Source organism: Leuresthes tenuis, unplaced genomic scaffold (assembly GCF_036924035.1).
Source record: "Leuresthes tenuis unplaced genomic scaffold, fLeuTen1.0.hap1 SCAF_5, whole genome shotgun sequence".
In the NCBI taxonomy this organism is placed as follows: Eukaryota; Metazoa; Chordata; class Actinopteri; order Atheriniformes; family Atherinopsidae; genus Leuresthes; species Leuresthes tenuis.
This window is the reverse complement of record NW_027325359.1, coordinates 21783098-21803776: the sequence shown is the minus strand read 5'-3', so window position 1 is coordinate 21803776 and position 20679 is coordinate 21783098. Positions and strand designations below refer to the sequence as shown.

The following is a 20679-nucleotide window of genomic DNA, read 5'->3' as shown; positions in this document are numbered from 1 at the left end:
CCTCTAATGAGGGGGTGAATATAGAATCCTCAACGATTACAACGTCTCTGGGAACTGTGACAGCAACAAGGTTTAAACCATTTTGATATATATTGTAACCTATTGGCTAAGGAATAGTGCTGAAAATTAGGTAAATCTAATCCACCACTGTCCTTGGTCTTCTGTAGGGTTTTTAAACTAATACGTGGTGGTTTGTTTTTCCACAGAAATTTGGAGATGCATGAATCTAGTGACTTAAACCAAGTAGCAGATAGTTTTATGGGGATCATTGAGAACAAATAGTTAACTTTTGGTAGTATCATCATTTTAATGGTTGTAACTCTCCCCATAAGTGATATAGGTAAGGACTTCCAACGAGAGAGATCGTCCTCTACTCTCTTTACTAATTGCACATAATCCATCTGTACTTATCAGTTTAATATGTGATATGTCTATGCAAGGACTACATATTAAATGGATTTTTATCAATAGGAGTTGAAAAAGGAGCTTGCTCCGTTCACTCCAAGCATCGACCCGGTACTGCAGTGCCGCTGGGAACGGTGCGCTCTCCTCTGCTCTTGTGAAAAAGCTAACAGCGGTGCAGGATGGAAGTTTCTTTTAGTCTGCTGAGAAAAGAGAGTGAATGCGAAGTAGACTTTAACACGGCTCTGGGAGCGAGCCGAGTGCGGGCTAACCAGGAGAAATGCTTGAAAGAAACGCGACACCGAATGAGCGGTCAGAACAAAGCCTCAATACAGTGTTCCTGTGGTGTTTTTATAAAATGCGGTGAAAATAAAGGTGTGAATGCCCCATAGAAAACTAAAAGGTGGAGCGGAAGGAAGTGTTCGGCTGCAAGAAGGTGTGAATGTCCGACTATATTTGGTGAAAAGCAGGTGAAGCAAGGTCTGAATGCCCAACCTTACATCATCAAAAGCGAGATCAGAGGTTTTTGGCTGCAAGAAGGCCATAGTTTGCCAAAAGCGGGTAAGGTGCGAATGACCGACTAAATATCAACAAAAGTGGGGGCGGAGGTCTTCGGATGCAAGTGGGTGTGAATATCCCACCATACAAGTATGGTGGAGAGGAAGCTGTGAATGGCCGACCATAGTTTGCAAAAAGCGGGTGAGAAAAGGTGCGAATGTCCAACCATACATGATCGAAACAGGGTGTTTGGCTGCGACAAGGTGTGAATGTCCACCCATAATTAATGAAAAGCGGGCAACAAGTAGGTTCGAATGCCATACCATACATCATCAAAAGCAGGAGTGGATGTGTTCGGCTACAAGAAGGTTTGAATGTCCGAGCATAGTTTGTAAAAAGCGGGTAAGAAAAGGTTCGAATGCCCGAACATACACCATCAAAAGAGGGAGCGGAGGTGTTCCGCTTTAAGACGGTGTGAATGTCCGACCATAGTTGGTAAAAAGTGGGTATGAAAAGGTGCGAATGCCCAAATTCGGCTGCAAAAAACTGTGTTCGGCTGCAAAAAGGTGTGAATGTTCGACTAAAGTTTGTAAAAAGCGGGTAAGACAAGGTGCGAATGCCTGACAATGTATGATCAAAAGCGGGAGCGGAGGTGTTCAGCTGCAAGAAGGTCTAAATGTCCATAATTAATTGCTAGAAAACATGAAAGAAAATTTTCGAAAATCAATCCGCACATGATCATAAGTGGGAGAGGAGGTGTTCAGCTGCAAGAAGGTGTGAATATCCTACCATAATTGCTGAAAAATGTGTTAGAAACGGTAAGAATCCCGGACCATACCTCATCAAAAGCTAGAGAGGTGGTGTTCGGCTACAAGTAGGTGTGAATGTCTGACTAAAGTTCAAATATATTAACAAAAGCGGGAGGAGAGGTCTTCGGATGAGTGGTTGAGAATTTCCAACCATAATCTATAAAATGCGGTGAAATAAAAGGTGTGATAGAAACCTAAAAGGTGGAGCGGAAGTGTTCGGCTGCAAGAAGGTGTGAATGTCCGTCTATATTTGGTGAAAAGCAGGAAAAGCAAGGTCTGAATGCCCAATCTTACATCATCAAAAGCGAGATCAGAGGTGTTTGGCGGCAAGAAAACGGGTAAGGTGTGAATGACCAAATAAATATCAACAAAAGTGGGGGCGGAGATCTTCGGATGCAAGTGGGTGTGAATATCCCACCATACAAGTATGGTGGAGAGGAAGCTGTGAATGGCCGACCATAGTTTGCAAAAAGCGGGTGAGAAAAGGTGCGAATGTCCAACCATACATGATCAAAACAGGGAGCGGAGGTGTTTGGCTGTGACAAGGTGTGAATGTCCACCCATAATTAATGAAAAGCGGGCAACAAGTAGGTTCGAATGCCCAACCATACATCAACAAAAGCAGGAGTAGATGTGTTTGGCTACAAGAAGGTTTGAATGTCCGAGCATAGTTTGTAAAAAGCGGGTAAGAAAAGGTGCGAATGCCCGACAAAGTATGATCAAAAGAGGGAGTGGAGGTTTTCGGCTACAAGAAGGTTTGAATGTACGACCATAGTTTGTAAAAAGCGGGTAAGAAAAGGTGCGAATGCCCGAACATACACCATCAAAAGAGGGAGCGGAGGTGTTACACTTGAAAGACGGTGTGAATGTCCGACCATAGTTGGTAAAAAGTGGGTAAGAAAAGGTTCGAATGCCCGAATATATACCATCAAAAGCGGAAGCGGAGGTGTTCGGCTGCAAGAAGGTGTGAACGTCCGACCAAAGTTTGTAAAAAGCAGTTAAGAAAAGGTTCGAATATCCAACCAAACATAATCAAAAGTGGGAGCAGAGCTGTTCGACTGCAAGTAGGTGTGAATATCCACCCATAATTCCTGAAAAATGGGTAAGAAAAGGTGCGCATGCCCAACCATACATCATCAAAAGAAGAAGTGGATGCGTTCTGCTACAAGAAGGTTTGAATGTCCAACCATAGTTTGTAAAAAGCGGGTAAGAAAAAGTTCGAATGCCCGAACATACACCATCAAAAGAGGGAGCGGAGGTGTTCCGCTGTAAGATGCTGCGAATGTCCGACCATAGTTGGTAAAAAGCGGGTAAGAAAAGGTTAAAAAACCCGACTGTACACAATCAATAGCGGGAGCGGAGTTGTTCGGCTACAAGAAGGTGTGAAAGTCCGACCATGGTTTGTAAAAAGCGGGTAAGACAAGGTGCGAATGCCCGACAATGTATGATCAAAAGAGGGAGCGGAGTTGTTCGGCTTCAAGGTCTGAATTTCCAACCATAATTTGTAAACACCGTTGAAGAAAAGGCTCGAAAGCCCGACTATACACCATCAAAAGCGGGAGCGGAGGTGTTCAGCTGCAAGAAGGTCTGAATGTCCACCAATAATTACTGAAAAATGGGTAAGAAAAGGTGTGAATGCCCAACTATACATCATCACAAGCAGAAGTGGATGTGTTCGGCCACAAGAAGGTTTAAATGTCCGACCATAGTTTGTAAAAGGCGGGTAAGAAAAGGTTCGAATGCCCGAACATACACAATCAAAAGAGGGAGCGGAGGTGTTTCACTGCAAGAAGGTGTGAATGTCCGAGCATAGTTTGTAAAAAGTGGGTAAGAAAAGGTTCGAATGCCAGAACATACACCATCAAAAGAGGGAGCGGAGGTGTTCCGCTGTAAGAAGGTTTAAATGTCCGACCATAGTTTGTAAAAGGCGGGTAAGAAAAGGTTCGAATGCCCGAACATACACAATCAAAAGAGGGAGCGGAGGTGTTTCACTGCAAGAAGGTGTGAATGTCCGAGCATAGTTTGTAAAAAGTGGGTAAGAAAAGGTTCGAATGCCAGAACATACACCATCAAAAGAGGGAGCGGAGGTGTTCCGCTGTAAGAAGGTATAAAAGTCCGACCATGGTTTGTAAAAAGCGGGTAAGAAAAGGTTCGAATGCCAAAATATACACCATCAAAAGCGGAAGCCGAGGTGTTCGGCTGCAAGTAGGTGTGAATGTCAGATCATAATTTGTAAAAAGCTGATGAGAAAGGTGTGAATGACCGACAATAATTGCTGAAAAATGTGTTAGAAAAGGTAAGAATGCCGGACCATTCATCATCAAAAGCCGGAGAAGAGGTGTTCGGCTGCAAGAAGCTGTGAATGTCCAGCCATAATAACTCAAAAACGGGTAAGAAAAGGTAGTATTGCCAGACCATAAATGATCAAAACAGGGAGCGGAGGTGTTCCGCTGTAAGAAGGTGTGAATGTCCCACCAAAATTGGTAAAAAGCGGGTAAGAAAAGGTTAAAATACCCGACTGTACACAATCAATAGCGGGAGCGGAGTTGTCTGGCTACTAAAAGGTGTGAAAGTCCGACCATGGTTTGTAAAAAGCGGGTAAGAAAAGGTGCGAATGCCCGACAATGTATGATCAAAAGAGGGAACGGAGGTTTTCGGCTGCAAGAAGGTCTAAATGTCCAACCATAATTTGTAAAAACCGGGGAAGAAAAGGCTCGGAAGCCCGACTATACACCATCAAAAGCGGGAGCGGAGGTGTTCAGCTGCAAGAAGGTCTGAATGTCCATCAATAATTGCTAGAAAACATGAAAAAAAATGTTCGAATATCCAACCGCACATGATCATAAGTGGGAGAGGAGGTGTTCAGCTGCAAGAAGGTGTGAATGTCCACCCATAATTCCTCAAAAATGGGTAAAAAAAAAGGTGCGAATGCCCAACCATACATCATCAAAAGCAGGACTGGATGTGTTCGGCTACAAGAAGGTTTGAATGTCCGAGCATAGTTTGTAAAAAGCGGGTAAGAAAAGGTTCGAATGCCCGAACCTACACCATCAAAAGAGGGAGCGGAGGTGTTCCGCCATAAGAAGGTGTGAATGTCCGACCGTAGTTGGTAAAAAGCGGGTAAGAAAAGGTTAAAATACCCGACTGTACACAATCAATAGCGGGAAGGGATGTGTTCGGCTACAAGAAAGTGTGAAAGTCCAACCATGTTTTGTAAAAAGTGGTTAAGAAAAGGTGCGAATGCCCGACAATGTATGATCAAAAGAAGGAGCGGAGGTTTTCGGCTGCAAGAAGGTCTGAATGTCCAACCATAATTTGTAAAAACCGGGGAAGAAAAGGCTCGAAAGCCCAACTATACACCATCAAAAGCGGGAGCAGAGGTGTTCAGCTGCAAGAAGGTCTCAATGTCCATCAATAATTGCTAGAAAACATGAAAGAAAATTTTTCGAATATCAAACCGCACATGATCATATGCGGGAGAGGAGGTGTTCAGCTGTAAGATGGTGTGAATGTCCACCCATAATTCCTGAAAAATCGGTAAAAAAAAGGTGCGAATGCCCAACCATACAACATCAAAAGCAGGTGTGAATGTCATCATAATTTGCAAAAACCTGATGAGAAATGGTGAGAATGCCCGACTATACACCATCAAATGCGGGAGCGGAGGTGTTCGGCTGTGAGTAGGTGTGAATGTCCGACCATACTTGCTGAAAAATATGACAAAGCAGTTTTCACTTGGTTTGAGTGAAGGAATTCATTTTATATCAAAATCCGAAATTGTGTAGAACTGGTGAAAAGAAGCTTATTCTCGGATTCCTAAAGGTTTAGTGTTGTTCTTTGGTATACTGCAAAGTAATACTTTCTATTTTGTTGAAACCCATTCAGACATGGATAAATATGAAGGACAAAGCAGTTTTAACTTGGTTTGAGTGAAGGAATTAATTTTATATCAAAATCCGAAATTGTGTAGAACTGGTGATAAGAAGCTTATTCTCGGATTCCTAAAGGTTTAGTGTTGTTCTTTGGTATACTGTAAAGTAATACTTTCTTTTTTGTTGAAACCTATTCAGACATGGATAAATATTAAGGACAAAGCAGTTTTAACTTGGTTTGAGTGAAGGAATTCATTTTATATCAAAATCTGAAATTGTGTAGAACTGGTGATAAGAAGCTTATTCTCGGATTCCTAAAGGTTTAGTGTTGTTCTTTGGTATACTGCAAAGTAATACTTTCTTTTTTGTTGAAACCTATTCAGACATGGATAAATATTAAGGACAAAGCAGTTTTAACTTGGTTTGAGTGAAGGAATTCATTTTATATCAAAATCCGAAATTGTGTAGAACTGGTGATAAGAAGCTTATTCTCGGATTCCTAAAGGTTTAGTGTTGTTCTTTGGTATACTGCAAATTAATACTTTCTTTTTTGTTGAAACCTATTCAGACATGGATAAATATGAAGGACAAAGCAGTTTTAACTTGGTTTGAGTGAAGGAATTAATTTTATATCAAAATCCGAAATTGTGTAGAACTGGTGATAAGAAGCTTATTCTCGGATTCCTGAAAAGGTTTAGAGTTGTTCTTTCCTATCCTGCAAAGTACAACGTTCTTTTTTGTTTAAAGCTATTATGACATGGATAAATATGAAGGACAAAGCAGTTTTAACTTAATCGGTTTCAACAAAATAGAAAGTATTACTTTGCAGTATACTAAAGAACAACACTATTCCTTTAGGAATCCGAGAATAAACTTATTTCCACGAGTTCTACACAATTTCGGATTTTGATATAAAATGAATTCCTTCACTCAAACCAAGTTAAAACTGCTTTGTCCTTCATATTTATCCATGTCTGAATCGGTTTCAACAAAATAAAAAGTATTACTTTGCAGTATACCAAAGAACAACACTAAACCTTTAGGAATCCGAGAATAAACTTATTTCCACGAGTTCTACACAATTTCGGATTTTGATATAAAATGAAATCCTTCACTCAAACCAAGTGAAAACTGCTTTGTCATATTTTTCAGCAAGTATGGTCGGACATTCACACCTACTCACAGCCGAACACCTCCGCTCCCGCATTTGATGGTGTATAGTCGGGCATTCTCACCATTTCTCATCAGGTTTTTGCAAATTGTGATCTGACATTCACACCTGCTTTTGATGATGTATGGTTGGGCATTCGCACCTTTTTTTTTACCCATTTTTGAGGAATTATGGGTGGACATTCACACCTTCTTGCAGCTAAACACCTCCGCTCCCACTTATGATCATGTGCGGTTTGATATTCGAAAATTTTCTTTCATGTTTTCTAGATATTATTGATGGACATTCAGACCTTCTTGCAGCTGAACCCCTCTGCTCCCGCTTTTGATGGTGTATAGTTGGGCTTTCAAGCCTTTTCTTCCCCGGTTTTTACAAATTATGGTTGGACATTCAGACCTTCTTTTAGCCGAAAACCTCCGCTCCCTCTTTTGATCATACATTGTCGGGCATTCGCACCTTTTCTTACCCGCTTTTTACAATACATGGTCGGACTTTCACACCTTCTTGTAGCCGAACACATTCGCTCCCGCTATTGATTGTGTGCAGTCGGGTATTTTAACCTTTTCTTACCCACTTTTTACCAACTACGGTCGGACATTCACACCTTCTTATGGCGGAACACCTCCGCTCCCTCTTTTGATGGTGTATGTTTGGGCATTCGAACCTTTTCTTACCCGCTTTTTACAAACTATGGTCGGACATTCAAACCTTCTTGTAGCCGAACACATCCAGTTCTGCTTTTGAGGATGTATGGTCGGACTTTCACACCTTTTAGTAGCCAAACAACTCCGCTCCCGCTATTGATTGTGTACAGTCGGGTATTTTAACCTTTTCTTACCCGCTTTTTACCAATTATGGTCGGACATTCACACCTTCTTACAGCGGAACACCTCCGCTCGCTGTTTTGATCATTTATGGTCTGGCAATACTACCTTTTCTTACCCGTTTTTGAGTAATTATGGCTGGACATTCACAGCTTCTTGCATCCGAACACCTCTTCTCTGCTTTTGATGATGAATAGTCCGGCATTCTTACCTTTTCTAACACATTTTTCAGTAATTATTGTCGGTCATTCACACCTTTCTCATCAGCTTTTTGCAAATTATGATCTGACATTCACACCTACTTGCAGCCGAACACCTCGGCTTCCGTTTTTGATGGTGTATATTTTGGCATTCGAACCTTTTCTTACCCACTTTTTACAAACTATGGTCGGACATTCAAACCTTCTTGTGGCCGAACACATCCACTTCTGCTTTTGATGATGTATAGTTGGGCATTCACACCTTTTCTTACCCATTTTTCAGTAATTATTGGTGGACATTCAGACCTTCTTGCAGCGAAACCCCTCCGCTCCCTCTTTTGATTGTGTATGTTCGGGCATTCGAACCTTTTCTTACCCGCTTTTTACAAACTATGGTCGGACATTCAAACCTTCTTGTGGCCGAACACATCCACTTCTGCTTTTGATGATGTATAGTTGGGCATTCACACCTTTTCTTACCCATTTTTCAGTAATTATTGGTGGACATTCAGACCTTCTTGCAGCTGAACCCCTCTGCTCCCGCTTTTGATGGTGTATAGTCGGGCTTTCGAGGCTTTTCTTCAACGGTGTTTACAAATTATGGTTGGAAATTCAGACCTTGCAGCCGAACACCTCCGCTCCCTCTTTTGATCATACATTGTCGGGCATTCGCACCTTGTCTTACCCGCGTTTTACAAACCATGGTCGGACTTTCACACCTTCTTGTAGCCGAACAACTCCGCTCCCGCTATTGATTGTGTACAGTCGGGTATTTTAACCTTTTCTTACCCGCTTTTTACCAATTATGGTCGGACTTTCACACCGTCTTACAGCGGAACACCTCCGCTCCCTCTTTTGATGGTGTATGTTCGGGCATTCGAACTTTTTCTTACCCACTTTTTACAAACTATGGTCGGACATTCAAACCTTCTTGTAGCAGAACACATCCACTTCTTCTTTTGATGATGTATGGTTGGGCATTCGCACCTTTTCTTACCCATTTTTCAGGAATTATGGGTGGACATTCACACCTATTTGCAGTCGAACAGCTCTGCTCCCACTTTTGATTATGTTTGGTTGGATATTCGAACCTTTTCTTAACTGCTTTTTACAAACTTTTGTCAGACGTTCACACCTTCTTGCAGCCGAACAACTCCGTTTCCGCTTTTGATGGTATATATTCGGGCATTCGAACCTTTTCTTACCCGCTTTTTACCAACTATGGTCGGACATTCGCACCATCTTACAGCGGAACACCTCCGCTCCCTCTTTTGATGGTGTATTTTCGGGCATTCGCACCTTTTCTTACCCGCTTTTTACAAACTATGGTTGGACATTCAAACCTTCTTGTAGCCGAAAACCTCCACTCCCTCTTTTGATCATACATTGTCGGGCATTCGCACCTTTTCTTACCCGCTTTCTACAAACAATGCTCGGACATTCAAACCTTCTTGTAGCCAAACACATCCACTCCTGCTTTTGTTGATGTATGGTTGGGCATTCGAACCTACTTGTTGCCCGCTTTTCATTAATTATGGGTGGACATTCATACCTACTTGCAGCCGAACACCTCGGCTTCCGCTTTTGATGGTGTATATTTTTGCATTCGAACCTTTTCTTACCCGCTTTTTACAAACCATGGTCGGACTTTCACACCTTCTTTTAGCCGAACAACTCCGCTCCCGCTATTGATTGTGTAGAGTCGGGTATTTTAACCTTTTCTTACCCGCTTTTTACCAACTATGGTTGGACATTCACACCTTCTTACAGCGGAACACCTCCGCTCCCTCTTTTGATGGTGTATGTTCGGGCATTCGAACCTTTTCTTACCCACTTTTTACAAACTATGCTCGGACATTCACACCTTCTTGCAGCGAAACACCTCCGCTCCCTCTTTTGATTGTGTATGTTCGGGCATTCAAACCTTTTCTTACCCGCCTTTTACAAACTATGGTCGGACATTCAAACCTTCTTGTGGCCGAACACATCCACTTCTGCTTTTGATGATGTATAGTTGGGCATTCACACCTTTTCTTACCCATTTTTCAGTAATTATTGGTGGACATTCAGACCTTCTTGCAGCTGAACACCTCTGCTCCCGCTTTTGATGGTGTATAGTCGGGCTTTCGAGGCTTTTCTTCAACGGTGTTTACAAATTATGGTTGGAAATTCAGACCTTGCAGCCGAACACCTCCGCTCCCTCTTTTGATCATACATTGTCGGACATTCGCACCTTGTCTTACCCGCGTTTTACAAACCATGGTCGGACATTCACAGCTTCCTCTCCACCATACTTGTATGGTGGGATATTCACACCCACTTGCATCCGAAGACCTCCGCCCCCACTTTTGTTGATATTTAGTCGGTCATTCACACCTTACCCGTTTTCTTGCAGCCAAACACCTCTGATCTCGCTTTTGATGATGTAAGATTGGGCATTCAGACCTTGCTTTTCCTGCTTTTCACCAACTATAGACGGACATTCACACCTTCTTGCAGCCGAACACTTCCGCTCCACCTTTTAGGTTTCTATCACACCTTTTTTTTCACCGCATTTTATAGATTATGGTTGGAAATTCTCAACCACTCATCCGAAGACCTCTCCTCCCGCTTTTGTTAATATATTTGAACTTTAGTCAGACATTCACACCTACTTGCAGCCGAACACCACCTCTCTAGCTTTTGATGATGTATGGTCCGGCATTCCTACCGTTTCTAACACATTTTTCAGCAATTATGGTAGGACATTCACACCTTCTTGCAGCTGAACACCTCCTCTCCCACTTATGATCATATGCAGATTGATTTTCGAAAATTTTCTTTCATGTTTTCTAGCAATTAATGATGGACATTTAGACCTTCTTGCAGCTGAATACCTCCGCTCCCGCTTTTGACCATACATTGTCAGGCATTCGAACCTTGTCTTACAAACTTTAGTACAACATTCACACCTTTTTGCAGCCGAACACAGTTTTTTTCAGCCGAATTTGGGCATTCGAACCTTTTCATACCCACTTTTTACCAACTATGGTCGGACATTCAAACCTTCTTGTAGCTGAACACATCCAGTCCTGCTTTTGATGATGTATGTTCAGGCATTCGAACCTTTTCTTACCCGCTTTTTACAAACTATGCTCGGACATTCAAACCTTCTTGTAGCCGAACACATCCACTCCTGCTTTTGATGATGTATGGTTGGGCATTCGAACCTACTTGTTGCCCGCTTTTCATTAATTATGGGTGGACATTCACACCTTGTCGCAGCCAAACACCTCCGCTCCCTGTTTTGATCATGTATGGTTGGACATTCGCACCTTTTCTCACCCGCTTTTTGCAAACTATGGTCGGCCATTCACAGCTTCCTCTCCACCATACTTCTATGGTGGGATATTCACACCCACTTGCATCCGAAGACCTCCGCCCCCACTTTTGTTGATATTTAGTCGGTCATTCGCACCTTACCCACTTTTGGCAAACTATGGCCTTCTTGCAGCCAAAAACCTCTGATCTCGCTTTTGATGATGTAAGGTTGGGCATTCAGACCTTGCTTCACCTGCTTTTCACCAAATATAGTCGGACATTCACACCTTCTTGCAGCCGAACACTTCCTTCCGCTCCACCTTTTAGTTTTCTATGGGGCATTCACACCTTTTTTTTCACCGCATTTTATAAAAACACCACAGGAACACCGTATTGAGGCTTTGTTCTGACCGCTCATTCGGTGTCGCGTTTCTTTCAAGCATTTCTCCTGGTTAGCCCGCACTCGGCTCGCTCCCAGAACCGTGTTAAAGTCTACTTCGCATTCACTCTCTTTTCTCAGCAGACTAAAAGAAAGTTTCATCTTGGGCTCCCTGAAACTTCCATCCTGCACCGCTGTTTGCTTTTTCACAAGAGCAGAGGAGAGCGCACCGTTCCCAGGGGCACTACAGTACCGGGTCGATGCTTGGAGTGAACGGAGCAAGCTCCTTTTTCAACTCCTATTGATACAAATCCATTTAATATGTAGTCCTCGCATAGAGGACACATCAGACATTAAACTAATAAGAACAGATACTACACTTGATCTTAGCCAAAAGGCCGAGAAGCGATAACTGTTCACGTCCGAGGGCCCTTCCTGGCACAATGCGCAGTAACAAGATTTCTTTTGCACAGACAGAAAGGGCTTCATCCGCAAAGGTAAAGCCTGCCAAAAATAGAAACAACTCATTAGTGCTGCTCAACGTTGTACTTTGCAGTAAAACAAAGAGCAAATCTAAAGATTCAGGAATCCGAGAATAAGCTTACTTCCATGAGTTCTTCACGATTTCGGATTTTGCTATAAAATGAATTCCTTCACTCAAACTAAATTAAAACTGCTAAACCGCTAATCTGTTACATGCAAGGCAGATGTCAAATTCACCGAAATAGGATCTAAGGGTATTTGTCCAATCGAGCTGTAGCAGCTTCGGTAAAAGAGTATAAGTTGAAGAGTTTGTGAATAAAGGTGTGCGCACACATAGTGAGTTGTAGGAAAATAGGCAGGGAGCAATGCCGGCTGGGGTATAGGTTCTTGTATGTTGTCTGACTGTTTGATTTGAATGTGTTGCGTAAGTGTCCTGTTGAATGTTACATGTTTGGGCTGTGTGACATGCTTAATGCTTTTCAGTAGCAACCCACTTATTCATATATAGCAACTGACAACATAAGAAGTCCGGACATACTTTGATAGTAGTTGTAGAAGTATCCTTATTGATAATAGATAAACTAATTCATAGTGATAGAACAGTAGATGAACAGGTGCCTGCACATGTCTCATGAAAATAAAATGGGTGTATGATTGCTGACGGCAGAGCAATACTGCCAAACTTATGAGTTCTTGTGGCAAACTTGATTCAGTGTCTTGACGTGTATACGCTGTTTCGCTGACTTGTCACAAGAAACAAAGTGTGTTTGATAAGATCCGACCATTTTATTACGGGAGGATCAGTATGTATGGATTCTGATGTGACTGATAAACTCATTCGTATCTTAAGCATAATCTAATACGTGAGACAACGCCCTGGCACACAATCAAAAAAAAAAAAAGAGAGAGCGGTTTTGTGTCCCCACAGTCCATAATGTAGAAAAGAGAGAAAAAAGCCTTTCTGATTTGTTGTGTGTGCTCACAGTGCAGAGTGTAGAGAAAAGAGAGAAAAGAAAGCCGTTTTGGTGTCACCCGTGTTGTGACTTACACACACACATTTCTGAATTGAGAAAGGAAATTATTTTAGAGGAAGCACTAGAGTTTAGATCCCACATTTGTTGATAGGCATTCATTTAATTTTTCTTTTAATCAGTTTTAAAGTGAATACTAACTGAGAAATGAAAAAGGTGAAGAGTTTAGAAGCTTGGTTCAAGAGCAAAACTTGGTTTATGATCAGCTGAGTCTCTAAACAGAACAGCAAAGGGCTTCATCGAACATTTAAAAAAGATTCAGATTGTTAGAATATCCAGAATTTATAGGAATGGTGGTGATTACTCTTATTTTCTAGAATGGAAATAACTGCACCATGTCTGTTTTATGAATTTAAGGGGCTAAAAAGTTTTGTTCTCGTTTTTCTATGATTAACCGAATGTATGTGAGAGTCCAAACAGACAGAAGGGTTACGGCCGAGCGCTGGACCTTCCAAAAAAGATGAGACAGGCTGGACCCGTGCCATACTAGTTAAGGCCTGCCTGTGGATTACAGGTTCTTTAAACTCTCACACACACAAACTCACACACGTTCGCACACATACACCCATACACACACACATTCTTGAACTTGCTGCAAGATTAAACCTTTGCATTAACTGACTCCAGCAACTCTGAGTCTCATTGAGAGACTTTTCTCAACAATTGGGTCCTCAAACCAGATCTCAACGTTTTTTCCGCTGTCCAGGGTCGGAGCTGAAACCGTGCACGGGGGAGTCCAGTACTCCTAATGAAAGACCCCCTGCTGAATTGCGGTAATTAGGGGCCAGTGTCCACTGAAAGGGGAAAAAGGGACGAGATCGTACTTTTGAATCAATGGCCAGAAGCCATTGGCAGTGCAGGCATCAACAACAATGGTGTTATTTCACCCATTAACACTTAAGGTACCTCATGCAGTGGCTGTGATATGGTTACTTAACAAAATATCTTTACCAGACATCTCTCCTACATAACAGTTCTTCTTTCACAGCCACACCTTGTTGTCGAGAGATGTGCTACACTTAATCCATCCACACTGCTACCTACCCCACAGATGGAAAGCCTCATGATTGCATGTCAGAAATAACCATCAGTGTTTTACCCAGGCCAGACTTAACTGATATACATTATGAAAATGCAGAAATAACTATATTTATTCAACAGATCAAGGAAAAAAACCCTGATGGCACAAATGCTACAGGATTTGCAGTAGTAACAGAAACTGAAGTTTTCTTAAAACAACCACTACCAAAAAATTACTCTGTTCAAGCAGTCGAATTGGTAGCTTTAACTGAAGCTTGTAAATTAAATAACAAAAAGGTTGTTAACGTTTACACTGACAGTCAGTATGCCTTCTCAACTGTACATGTGTTAACACAGCATTGGAAAAACAGGTATGTTGACATCCACAGCTAAATGTATAAACTACAAATATTTTAGCATTATTAGATGTTATTCAATTGCCATCTACAATAGACTCGTATGAATGACCGGAAGGAAAACCATACTGCCAAAGAATTTGTTTAAATATGCTGCAGTATTGAGCCACGGACCATGTCATGTCTCAACAGGAGGGATGGAAGCAATAATGAACCAGGTTTTTACAGCATATGGTTTTACTAATTATTAAAAACATTTTTTTAGAATAAATAAATGAATAAAGTTTTGTCTAGCAGGTCAAATATGTGCAAAATACATTCCACAGGGCAATCTAAGACCAAAACGAAGATAATTCCCTAAGCCAGTGTATCTTTTTCAACATATTTGTTTGGATTTCATTATTTCATTATTTTGTAGATTTCATTGAACTAAATTAATGTTAAGGGAAACGATTCTGCTCAGTGACAACAGAGGTTTTTACCAAATGGTCTGAAATATTTCCATGTGCACAAGCAGATGCACTCTCAGTAGCAAAATCACGCGTAAAATAACTCATTTCTAGATTTGAAATTCCTGAAAAGATCTTCAGTGATAATTTGACACACTTTGTAAACAATGTCATCTCACTGATGGCAAAGAACTTAAAATAGACCTTAGAAACCACTGTGATATAGAAGGTTTCGCTAACACATTGGAATTGTTTTACTATTTACATATGCATGTGCAGTGAAGAATTGCTTGCTGCTGATAAATGCAAAGAAGAACAGCTTACACATAAATGCTCACATATAGGCTGCTGAATGCAATGAAGACCTGCTTATCCAGTAAAGTTCAATGTCAATGTGTAATATTCAATTAGGATTTGCAAAACAGTGAAGTTAAACAATGAATGGGTCCATAGTCGGTATGAGAAGACTACAGGAATATTTACCTGGGTGTACGTTCAAACAGAGATGAGAAAATTGCGATAAATTATTGTTTGTTTGTTTGTTAGTATGTATATGAATGTTATGTGTATAAACTGTGTTGAGTTGTAGTTACTCAGTAGTGTCTCAGTGAAACAACCGACGGGGGAAGCCTTGCGTTGACAACAAAAGCAGTGTTTTACTGATCAGTCAAGTTGCTCCAGTGTACTCCATACAAACTGGTTGGCTACTGAAGGGATAGAAAATGGGGAATACTTGTTTTAAAGCAAACAAGGAATTAGATGGGAAAAATACATGTTTTAACGGGACCCAGACAATATTAAATACTCAGACAGATGGGAGAAGAAGTGTAGTTTTGTAGGAAATCACAAAATTATTACATAAAATGAGTGAAATCAATTGAAGAATGCCTTTCTGAAGAGCTGTTTACCACAGATGAGCAGCTTTGCGACCAAGCACATTGTAGATCGCTTTACTGCCAAAATGATCTAGTTTAATGGATTGGTTTAGACATTTATAACAGCATTTTAAGAACAAAGAGAGAAACAAAAAGGGACAACGCTTCATGGTGGAAGGTGATGTATAAATAACTGTGTATATGATGAAGGAGAGACCATTTGAGCAGCACAGCCATTTCGCAGCACAGGGACAGCAGTCCAAGTTAAAAGATCTCCCATGTGGTATCACCTGTCACACTGTGTCAAGGCATCAAAAGAAGAAAAAATCACCAAACTCAAGGACAAAGAGACGAAGACTCCGGTGAACGAAGAGAGAGGACTTACAAACCAGAAATACAAAAGGATGCTCGATATCAAGATCCAGAAGAAGAGGCTAACAATGCCACGAACACTTACGATGCTGGGAATGATGCCAGCAATGAACAGAGAAGAAGATTCAGTGTCATCAATCTGCAACACGTGCCTCTAATGAGGGGGTGAATATAGAATCCTCAACGATTACAACGTCTCTGGGAACTGTGACAACAACAAGGTTTAAACCATTTTGATATATATTGTAACCTATTGGCTAAGGAATAGTGCTGAAAATGAGGTAAATCTAATCCACCACTGTCCTTGGTCTTCTGTAGGGTTTTTAAACTAATACGTGGTGGTTTGTTTTTCCACAGAAATTTGGAGATGCATGAATCTAGTGACTTAAACCAAGTAGCAGATGGTTTTATGGGGATCATTGAGAACAAATAGTTAACTTTTGGTAGTATCATCATTTTAATGGTTGTAACTCTCCCCATAAGTGATATAGGTAAGGACTTCCAACGAGAGAGATCGTCCTCTACTCTCTTTACTAATTGCACATAATCCATCTGTACTTATCAGTTTAATATGTGATATGTCTATGCAAGGACTACATATTAAATGGATTTTTATCAATAGGAGTTGAAAAAGGAGCTTGCTCCGTTCACTCCAAGCATCGACCCGGTACTGCAGTGCCGCTGGGAACGGTGCGCTCTCCTCTGCTCTTGTGAAAAAGCTAACAGCGGTGCAGAATGGAAGTTTCTTTTAGTCTGCTGAGAAAAGAGAGTGAATGCGAAGTAGACTTTAACACGGCTCTGGGAGCGAGCCGAGTGCGGGCTAACCAGGAGAAATGCTTGAAAGAAACGCGACACCGAATGAGCGGTCAGAACAAAGCCTCAATACGGTGTTCCTGTGGTGTTTTTATAAAATGCGGTGAAAATAAAGGTGTGAATGCCCCATAGAAAACTAAAAGGTGGAGCGGAAGTGTTCGGCTGCAAGAAGGTGTGAATGTCCGACTATATTTGGTGAAAAGCAGGTGAAGCAAGGTCTGAATGCCCAACCTTACATCATCAAAAGCGAGATCAGAGGTTTTTGGCTGCAAGAAGGCCATAGTTTGCCAAAAGCGGGTAAGGTTCGAATGCCCGAACATACACCATGAAAAGAGGGAGCGGAGGTGTTCCGCTGTAAGAAGGTGTGAATGTCCGACCATAGTTGGTAAAAAGCGGGTAAGAAAAGGCTAAAATACCCAACTCTACACAATCAATAGCGGGAGCGGAGTTGTTCGGCTAAAAGAAGGTATGAAAGTCCGACCATGGTTTGTAAAAAGCGGGTAAGAAAAGGTTCGAATGCCAAAATATACACCATCAAAAGCGGAAGCCGAGGTGTTCGGCTGCAAGTAGGTGTGAATGTCAGATCATAATTTGTAAAAAGCTGATGAGAAAGGTGTGAATGACCAACAATAATTGCTGAAAAATGTGTTAGAAAAGGTAAGAATGCCGGACAATTCATCATCAAAAGCGGGAGAAGGGGTGTTCGGCTGCAAGAAGCTGTGAATGTCCAGCCATAATAACTCAAAAACGGGTAAGAAAAGGTAGTATTGCCAGACCATAAATGATCAAAACAGGGAGCGGAGGTGTTCCGCTGTAAGAAGGTGTGAATGTCCCACCATAATTGGTAAAAAGCTGGTAAGAAAAGGTTAAAATACCCGACTGTACACAATCAATAGCGGGAGCGGAGTTGTTTGGCTACTAAAAGGTGTGAAAGTCCGACCATGGTTTGTAAAAAGCGGGTAAGAAAAGTTGCGAATGCCGGACAATGTATGATCAAAAGAGGGAACGGAGGTTTTCGGCTGCAAGAAGGTCTAAATGTCCAACCATAATTTATAAAAACCGGGGAAGAAAAGGCTCGGAAGCCCCACTATACACCATCAAAAGCGGGAGCGGAGGTGTTCAGCTGCAAGAAGGTCTGAATGTCCATCAATAATTGCTAGAAAACATGAAAGAAAATTTTCGAATATCAAGCCGCACATGATCATATGCGGGAGAGGAGGTGTTCAGCTGCAAGATGGTGTGAATGTCCACCCATAATTCCTGAAAAATGGGTAAAAAAAGGTGCGAATGCCCAACCATAGAACATCAAAAGCAGGTGTGAATGTCAGATCATAATTTGCAAAAACCTGATGAGAAATGGTGAGAATGCCCGACTATACACCATCAAATGCGGGAGCGGAGGTGTTCGGCTGTGAGTAGGTGTGAATGTCCGACCATACTTGCTGAAAAATATGACAAAGCAGTTTTCACTTGGTTTGAGTGAAGGAATTCATTTTATATCAAAATCCGAAATTGTGTAGAACTCGTGGAAATAAGTTTATTCTCGGATTCCTAAAGGTTTAGTGTTGTTCTTTGGTATACTGCAAAGTAATACTTTCTATTTTGTTGAAACCGATTCAGACATGGATAAATATGAAGGACAAAGCAGTTTTAACTTGGTTTGAGTGAAGGAATTCATTTTATATCAAAATCCAAAATTGTGTAGAACTGGTGAAAAGAAGCTTATTCTCGGATTCCTAAAGGTTTAGTGTTGTTCTTTGGTATACTGCAAAGTAATACTTTCTATTTTGTTGAAACCCATTCAGACATGGATAAATATGAAGGACAAAGCAGTTTTAACTTGGTTTGAGTGAAGGAATTCATTTTATATCAAAATCCAAAATTGTGTAGAACTGGTGAAAAGAAGCTTATTCTCGGATTCCTGAAAAGGTTTAGAGTTGTTCTTTCCTATCCTGCAAAGTACAACGTTCTTTTTTGTTTAAAGCTATTTAGACATGAATAAATATGAAGGACAAAGCAGTTTTAACTTGGTTTGAGTGAAGGAATTCATTTTATATCAAAATCCGAAATTGTGTAGAACTCGTGAAAAGAAGATTATTCTCGGATTCCTAAAGGTTTAGTGTTGTTCTTTCCTATCCTGCAAAGTACAACGTTCTTTTTTGTTTAAAGCTATTATGACATGGATAAATATGAAGGACAAAGCAGTTTTAACTTAATCGGTTTCAACAAAATAGAAAGTATTACTTTGCAGTATACCAAAGAACAACACTAAACCTTTAGGAAATCCTTCACTCAAACCAAGTGAAAACTGCTTTGTCATATTTTTCAGCAAGTATGGTCGGACATTCACACCTACTCACAGCCGAACACCTCCGCTCCCGTATTTGATGGTGTATAGTCGGACATTCTCACCATTTCTCATCAGGTTTTTGCAAATTATGATCTGATATTCACACCTGCTTTTGATGATGTATGGTTGGGCATTCGCACCTTTTTTTACCCATTTTTCAGGAATTATGGGTGGACATTCACACCTTCTTGCAGCTGAACACCTCCTCTCCCGCATATGATCATGTGCGGTTTGATATTCGAAAATTTTCTTTCATGTTTTTTAGCAATTATTGATGGACATTGAGACCTTCTTGCAGCTGAACACCTCTGCTCCCGCTTTTGATGGTGTATAGTCGGGCTTCCGAGCCTTTTCTTCCCCGGTTTTTACAAATTATGGTTGGACATTCAGACCTTCTTGCAGCCGAAAACCTCCGCTCCCTCTTTTGATCATACATTGTCGGGCATTCACACCTTTTCTTAACCGCTTTTTACAAAACATGGTCGGACTTTCACACCTTCTTGTAGCCGAACACATCCCTTCCCGCTATTGATTGTGTACAGACGGCCATTTTAACCTTTTCTTACCCGCTTTTTACCAACTACGGTCGGACATTCACACCTTCTTATGGCGGAACACCTCCGCTCCCTCTTTTGATGGTGTATGTTCGGGCATTCGCACCTTTTCTTACCCGCTTTTAACAAACTATGCTCGGACATTCAAACCTTGTAGCCGAACACATCCAGTCCTGCTTTTGATGATGTTTGGTTGGCCATTCGAACCTTTTCTTACCCGCTTTTTACCAACTACGGTCGGACATTCACACCTTCTTATGGCGGAACACCTCCGCTCCCTCTTTTGATGGTGTATGTTTGGGCATTCGAACCTTTTCTTACCCGCTTTTTACAAACTATGGTCGGACATTCAAACCTTCTTGTAGCCGAACACATCCAGTTCTGCTTTTGAGGATGTATGGTCGGCCTTTTAGTAGCCAAACAACTCCGCTCCCGCTATTGATTGTGTACAGTCGGGTATTTTAACCTTTTCTTACCCGCTTTTTACCAATTATGGTCGGACATTCACACCTTCTTACAGCGGGACACCTCCGCTCCCTGTTTTGATCATTTATGGTCTGGCAATACTACCTTTTCTTACCCGTTTTTGAGTAATTATGGCTGGACATTCACAGCTTCTTGCATCCGAACACCTCTTCTCTGCTTTTGATGATGAATAGTCCGGCATTCTTACCTTTTCTAACACATTTTTCAGTAATTATTGTCGGTCATTCACACCTTTCTCATCAGCTTTTTGCAAATTATGATCTGACATTCACACCTACTTGCAGCCGAACACCTCGGCTTCCGTTTTTGATGGTGTATATTTTGGCATTCGAACCTTTTCTTACCCACTTTTTACAAACTATGCTCGGACATTCACACCTTCTTGCAGCCGAACACATCCACTTCTGCTTTTAATGATGTATAGTTGGGCATTCA

At 41.3% G+C, this 20679-nt stretch overlaps 1 non-coding gene and 2 pseudogenes across 1 annotated transcript; 2 read left to right on the top strand and 1 right to left on the bottom strand.

The window, feature by feature from the left end:
- Positions 1–373: 373 nt before the first annotated feature.
- Positions 374–550, top strand: LOC140308061 (U2 spliceosomal RNA; annotated as a pseudogene).
- An 11124-nt stretch (positions 551–11674) lies between these two features.
- On the bottom strand, positions 11675–11865 carry LOC140308019 (U2 spliceosomal RNA). Its single transcript, XR_011916032.1, has one exon. It is a non-coding gene; the product is annotated as a U2 spliceosomal RNA (small nuclear RNA).
- A 4700-nt stretch (positions 11866–16565) lies between these two features.
- Positions 16566–16742, top strand: LOC140308060 (U2 spliceosomal RNA; annotated as a pseudogene).
- The last annotated feature ends 3937 nt before the right edge of the window (positions 16743–20679 follow it).